Source organism: Podarcis tiliguerta, assembly GCF_965153285.1.
Source record: "Podarcis tiliguerta genome assembly, chromosome: 3".
Classification (NCBI taxonomy): Eukaryota; Metazoa; Chordata; class Lepidosauria; order Squamata; family Lacertidae; genus Podarcis; species Podarcis tiliguerta.
This window is the reverse complement of record NC_139536.1, coordinates 25,601,223-25,608,140: the sequence shown is the minus strand read 5'-3', so window position 1 is coordinate 25,608,140 and position 6,918 is coordinate 25,601,223. Positions and strand designations below refer to the sequence as shown.

Genomic DNA, 6,918 nt, shown 5'->3' with positions numbered 1-6,918 from the left:
TCTGCTAATTACTGATGGTGTTAATTTTTGCATGTAAGCTTTCTTCCCACTTTTCTCACAGCCTCGTTTCCTTTCTCTCTGTGTGCGTGTGTGTGCTTGGTTTAAAAGGGGAGGGAAGTCACAATAATCCTCTGTTTATTTCAGCACACTCTCTTGGCAAATAAATTATTGTAACATCACAAATTCAATTCTAGGAGTTCGCAGGAGGCACATCAGGAGGAAGAGCGAGCCAACTTTGGTTGCTCCAGAACTTTGCAGCTTCCCCCGTCCTCTCAAATGAATGTCATGCAAAACTAAAGGAATTTGGCTCCAAAAACGGATTTCATTCAGGCATGTGACACATTTATTCAACATTGCCTGCAAGGGATGTAAGAAAGCAACGTTTTCCATTCTGCCCTGTATACAGTATATCACACACAGCGGTGCTTCTGTTCCCCTGCAGTTCACCTTCCACCCAGAACTCATCTTGTTGTGCAAAATTATGTGTGGGATCAAACTATGTTTTACTCAGAGCAGACACACTGAAATTAATGAACATGACCAAGTTAGGTCCTCCATTAATTTTTTCCCCAAAAAATATTTATTCATTTTATAACACAACTAAACAACACAAACAGAAAAACAAACAATACAAACAAATTCTTCTCTTATCCTTATTTTTTCTAAACATTGTTAGGTGAATTTCCCCAAGTCCCCCCTATCTGATTTTCATTTTACCTCATCTTTAGCAGTTTCTTTATCACACTTACTTTTACCATTAAAATCTTCACATTTTATCACTTACAAATAATACTATTTTAAAATACACTATCTTCTACTTCTAACCCTGCAGCCTATATCCACTTCCAAAGCTATTCTAAGATTTAAATATTAACATATTTTTTCAAATATTCTTTAAACTTCTTCCAATCTTCTTCCACCGTCTCTTCTCTCTGGTCAGTTCGGCAAGTTCCATATAGTCCAAAGTTATGTCCATTAATTTCAATGGGTCCACTATGAGTAAAATTTAGTTTCCACTGAAAGGATGCCTATTGGGGAGACCCATTCATCCAGCGGGGAAAAACTGTCAGAACAAAGGTATTTTCCATTGTTTCTAAAAAGTGAAGGGAGTGGGCTGTTTCACAGAACTCAAAGCTATGTTCTTCTTTTCTTTTTCATAATTTTCATAATATTCCAAACCCTGTTCTGAGTTATCATAGAGCAAACTTCTGAGATCTTTGGTTCTTCAATGAGACCCTCTCTCACAGACTGCAGTGACCTCCTGCATACATAACAGATGAGGTGCTCTCTCCCGGCTCATCCACAATTGTCCTGTCCTTTCCATGTCCAAGAGGTTTTTATTTCATCCTGCTGAATCAAAACACTCATCAATCAGGTTTTCTGCAGATTGACATTTGTTCCAATTCAGTGGTAATCAGTGAGTTTTCCTGGGGAAAGTGGTGGGGCAAATGAAACATCTCTTGGAACTGTGCCTTAAAAAAAGCAAAGGACAATCAGAAATGTGGAGCCCTCAGTTATATCCCAACTTTCCTCTAAAGAGCTCAAAGTTTCCCACCTTCTATCCCCATAGCCAACCTGCAATGCAGGCAAAAGTGAGGAACACTGCCCCAAGGTTAGCGAGTGAGCTTCATGGCAAAGTGGGGATCTGAATCTGAATCGCCTCAGTTTGAGTCCTACACCAGGGATGGAGAACCTATGGCCCTCAAGGAGATGTTGAATTCCAATTCCCATCAGCCACAGGCCAGAATGACCCAATGGGCAGGGAATGCTGGGAGTTGTGGTCCAGCAACATCTGAAGGGCCACCAGTTCCCCATCTCCATCGTACACACTAACCCACAGATAGGAAACCTGTGGTCCTCCAGACGTTCATTTGTTTATTTAAGGCATTTTTAACAGGTAAAGGTAAAGGACCCCTGACGGTTAAGTCCAGTCGTGAACAACTCTGGGGTTGCGGCACTCATCTCGCTTTATTGGCCGAGGGAGCCGACGTTTGTCCACAGTTTTTCTAGGTCATGTGGCCAGCATGACTAAGCCGCTTCTGGAGAAACCAGAGCAGCGCACGGATATGCCATTTACCTTCCCACCGGAGGGGTACCTATTTATCTACTTGCACTTTGACGTGCTTTTGAACTGCTAGGTTGGCAGGAGCTGGGACTGAGCAACGGGAGCTCACCCCGTCGCGGGGATTCGAACCGCCAACCTTCTGATCGGCAAGCCCTAGGCTCAGTGGTTTAGACCACAGCGCCACCCGCGCTGTAAGCATTTACATACCACTTAATCATTAGCATGTTTTGGGATTCCCACCATGCTGTGCCCTAGCCAGCAGGGCCAATGGTTGGGGATGCTTTGAAAACAACCAGGAAGTAACTTCATTTACAGAAGGCATAAAGGAAGAGAGGCAAGAAGAGGTGTCTTCAGTCACTCCTGATAACATCCCCGACGGCCTTAGCTGTGCTGGATAGTAAATGTCACATCTCATGTCAGATCTTGCCTGGATAGATTATCCCCGAAGACTTGGGTCTGCCTCCGAAACTAACATTAGCAGCTGCATGCTTTAGGTTAACCCTTCACCTGCCTCACAGCTGCTGTCGCTTTGCCCTGAGCCAAACCTTTTAAAGGAGGGGTGACTGGCTTCAGAGCACATCGGGCAAGAGTGCTGCAGGATAGATAGAGAAAGAATAGAGTGGAGAACATCTGTGCATGTTTGTCCTTCCATAGGACATTGTAAGGATGTCCCAGAGCAAGTGGCATGGCTGATTTGAAAGGACAATATTGCAGCACAGCTTTGCAGAGAATACAAAACAAAGCGAAGCCCTTGGGAGTCCTACTGGTTTCAGTGGGTGAGATATAAGTAACTGCTTGAAACATCTGGGAGTAGGTCAGCCATCCCAAGCCCTGGCATACCTGTCAACTGTGTTGGTTGGGATGGGACACCCCATTTTTTTTCTCACATGAAGAATGTGAGAAATGGCCACCAATATCTCACACAATTTCAGACCACACTCTTGACTTGAAAAAAAGTGCTTGGGGGAGCAGCAATCTTGTGCAGCACCCCAAAATGCACAAAAGTGCTTTGGGGGGGGGCTGCAGTCTCAGACAGGACACGTGACTCATGTGGGAGTGTGGCCCTGGAAAATGGCATCCCGGTTTGGGGCCGCTTTGTATTGGAGGGCATGCCCCAGCCAGCACGGTTAGCTGAAACAGTGGTGTAATGGTTGGTGTATTGGACTAGGACCAGGGGGACCAGGGTCTGAATCCCCACTCAGCCATGAAGCTTACTGGGTGGCCTTGGGACAGTCACTCACTCTCAGCCTAACCTACCTCACAGGGTTGTTGTGCGGATAAAGTGGGGAGAAGAACTATGTGCACCACGCTGAGATCCTTGGTAGAAATGTTGGGTGTAAATGTAGGAAAGGGAGGGAGGGAGGGAGCTTAAAACGGCAAATGTGTTTATGTGTAAGCCACCCAGAGTGGCTGGGGAACCCAGTCAGATGGGTGGAGTAGAAATAACAACAACAACAATTACAATAATAATAATCAACACAAGAATAGCCCTGCTATATCAGGCAAAGGCCCATCTATTCCAGTATTCTGTCCTCACAGGATGTTAAGTTTAGCCTGTTGAGCCTGGAAAAGAGGAGACTGATAGGAGATATTGTTGGGATACTGCCAGGGAGACAAAGTCCATCATGATTCCACGTCGTCTCCGGACGTCCATCGATCTCCCGTAGACACGCAGTATCAGCAATTAGCGACACGAGCTCCAGAAATAGCTTGCCACATTCTAGAGCTGATGCACGCTCTATCAGCAGATAATGCACACAGCGAAAGATGCACTCAGGAGAGCATATTTACAACTTTATTCAGCGTTGGTCAGAACAAAGAGAAAAACATGACTGCCTGCTTCAGTGTCTCCGGCACAGAGAGGGAAACGAAAGCAAAGACACAACAGAAACATCCTATGAAACAGGAAATACGCAGGCTGTGACACAAACATCCTGCTCCCTTTTAAGGTGGAACGGAAATATCCTAACATATATGATAGCCATCTTCAAATATCTTAAGGGCTGTCACATGGAAGAGGGAGCATGCTTGCTTTCTCCTGCTCTGGAGGGTAGGATTCAAACCAATGGCTTCGAGTTACAAGAAAGGAGATTCCGACTAATCAGGAAAAAGTTTCTGACAGTCAGAGCTGTTCGGCAGTGGAACAGACTCCCACGAGAGGTGGTGGACTCTCCTTCCTTGGAGGTTTTTAAGCAGATGGCCATCTGTCATGGATGCTTTAGCTGAGATTCCTGCATTGCAGGGGGTTGGACTAGATGACCCTTGGTCAACTCTGTGATTCTTTGATTCACAGCGACTAGCAAGCTGCCAATGGGAACCCAGAAGAGAGGTTAGGGTTGCAGTTTACCCACCATGAAGTTCACCAAGTGCTCTTGGGCAAGGTGCCATTTATTCCCCTGCCATGTGATTTCCTGAAAAATCAGTAATATCGGATCCAGGCACAAGTACGCAGGCGGTCTAAAATACTGCACGTTAGGCCTGATTGGCTCTGAAGGAGGCTTCCATGGTCTGGTGGTTTCAAGTCATGGTGACCTGAATTATTTTATGCATTAACCTCTGAGACCACTGTGGAATTATAAGAGGTGAAAGCAAGTTCACACTTCTGCCCGTCTTTGTTTCCAGTGGTCATTGATAGCGCAAGCTATCTTGCACCTGCTGTGAAAATAAATAGGGTCAATATGGTAATACGCACTTTTGTGTGTGTGTACCTATTTTCCCTCGATAGACTGAAACAAAGCTAAAGCACTTTCCCCCACTCCCTTGCATATATAAGCATCTTTTCATTCACAAGATCGCCACTGCCCCTCCCCAAATAAAAGGCAGCATGAAAGAAATGCAAAATAAAATAAAATAAATAGCTGAGTTTATATTATACTAGGCCAATTTATTCCAATAACTGCACTGATTTACCTCTGCTTCTCATAAAACATTATTTCCACTTGGGTACAGATATCTAAGTTTGTATATGCTTTGCTTTCTGTGCCGTCCGGGCAGCTCACAGGGGAAAGCATTTGAAAGAAGGAAAGACCAAACTAAGTTTCAGAAAAAGAGGCTACTTTTCCAGACCAGTAATAAGACTTATGTTGAGTTGGTTAGCTTTCCAGTTAGTCCTAGCTAAGGATTCTTGAGGAATTATGAAATTCAGAGCAAACTGACAGGATCTGAGCTACCAGGACTGAAGTGTGGACCAGAACATAGTTATCCATCAGATTTTGCTCTACAATTTCTAAATGCAAATGTTAATGCAGGTTTTTGCAGGAACAATATGGGACAGACTAATGAATAAATGCATGCAAAAGGGACACAGCCAGAAATAAACATTTTCAACCTGAAGCACTTTACAGACTATGTCAAGACTTCATCAAACCTTTGGGGAAATCTTTGGGGAAATAAGAAGAGGTTCATGTATCTGCTTTTCATGTATCTGCTTTTTACTTGGGTAAAGCTTCAGTGGTGGTTGCCTCAACTTGATGAATTTTAGCAATACCAGAAGTTCAACATGTGATTTTCCCAATTCCTCTTGATGGGCCCAGTACCTCAAACCCATTAGAGAAGCCCATTAGGTCCAGCTTTGCTGACTCAGGTACATTCCACTTTTCCATCTTTATTGGTAATCTACAGACCTTCAAATTCCAAGAAACAAAGATGAAATTCCACACAAGGAGGGATAAAAACAAAATAAAATAGAACAACACAAGTATTCTCTTCACAATTAATTTGTTTACAACCATAGGAGCCCACTCCTAGGGGTTCAGGTCCCTTTAAAGGTAAAGGTACCCCTGACCGTTAGGTCCAGTTGCAGACGACTCTAGGGTTGTGCGCTCATCTCGCTTTATAGGCCGAGGGAGCCGGCATTTGTCCACAGACAGCTTCCGGGTCATGTGGCCAGTATGACTCAGCCGCTTCTGGTGAACCAGAGCAGCCTTTACCCACCTTACCCCCTAAAATATTTGAGGGGGTCAGGGGCCCCAAAGTTGATGGGCATTGCTTTTCCAATGATGTGGTGTGCCATGTCATGTGATCAGGCAGGGTGGGGCTTATCTGGGCCACCCACCCACCCAATATTTTATTCAAGTTGGCATCCCTGCTAACTTGAAACCTTTCAGCTGACTTGGTTAATTATTGTGTGTTCATAACCAGAGCTGGCTTACCACAGTTTGCAGTCGCTGAGGTAATACACATTGCCATATAATGAAGGCGACCTTCATAAATCCATTAAGTCTAGAATAAAAGGCCACATCTGCCCCATATATGTAAAGCACTGTGATACCACTTTAACAGCCATGGCTCCCCACCCCACAAAGAATCTGGGGAACTGTAGTTTGTTAAAAGTGAATTTTAAAAATCATAAGTTGGCAGTCATACCAGTATTTATTTCGGTCAACAACCAGTTGAGAGCAGCCATACCAGTGCACATTATTTTGAGTCCAGTTTTCATATCAAAACAGTGGTATAAAACCCACCCTTTCTCCTAAGTTATAATTTAAATGCAGGGACCTGTTTTTAACAAAACAAAACAAAAGCATCAATAGCTCTTAAGTCTTTGCTCTTGTACTCACTTTAAAGTCAAGTAAAGAAAAGGAAAAAAATCTCCTGCTTTCGATTCTCAAACGTCTTAGGACTCTTCCATCAGACAAACATGTTGGAAAGACTAGCAGCAAAAAAACCATGGCTTTTGAGGGGAGAAAGAGGAATTGTTTTTAAAGTCAAATTATGCTAGAACGCTCTTAATAAGGAGCTGAGTTTCCGTCAACAAACAATCTTGCAAAGGATGCTGTGAAATTCTGCCCATCTCTTCTCTGCCCCCGCCCCCGCCGCTTTGCTTATTAATGGATCCCCTCGGGTGCTATATG

The 6,918-nt window shown here is 44.0% G+C and overlaps 1 long non-coding RNA gene across 1 annotated transcript; it reads right to left on the bottom strand.

Annotated features, from left to right (window-relative positions):
- Positions 1 to 586: 586 nt before the first annotated feature.
- On the bottom strand, positions 587 to 5,631 carry LOC310673711. The gene is made up of 3 exons (XR_014509207.1): positions 5,501 to 5,631; positions 4,417 to 4,720; positions 587 to 1,472 (listed from the first exon to the last, which is right to left on the bottom strand). It is a non-coding gene; the product is annotated as an uncharacterized lncRNA (long non-coding RNA).
- Positions 5,632 to 6,918: the final 1,287 nt, after the last annotated feature.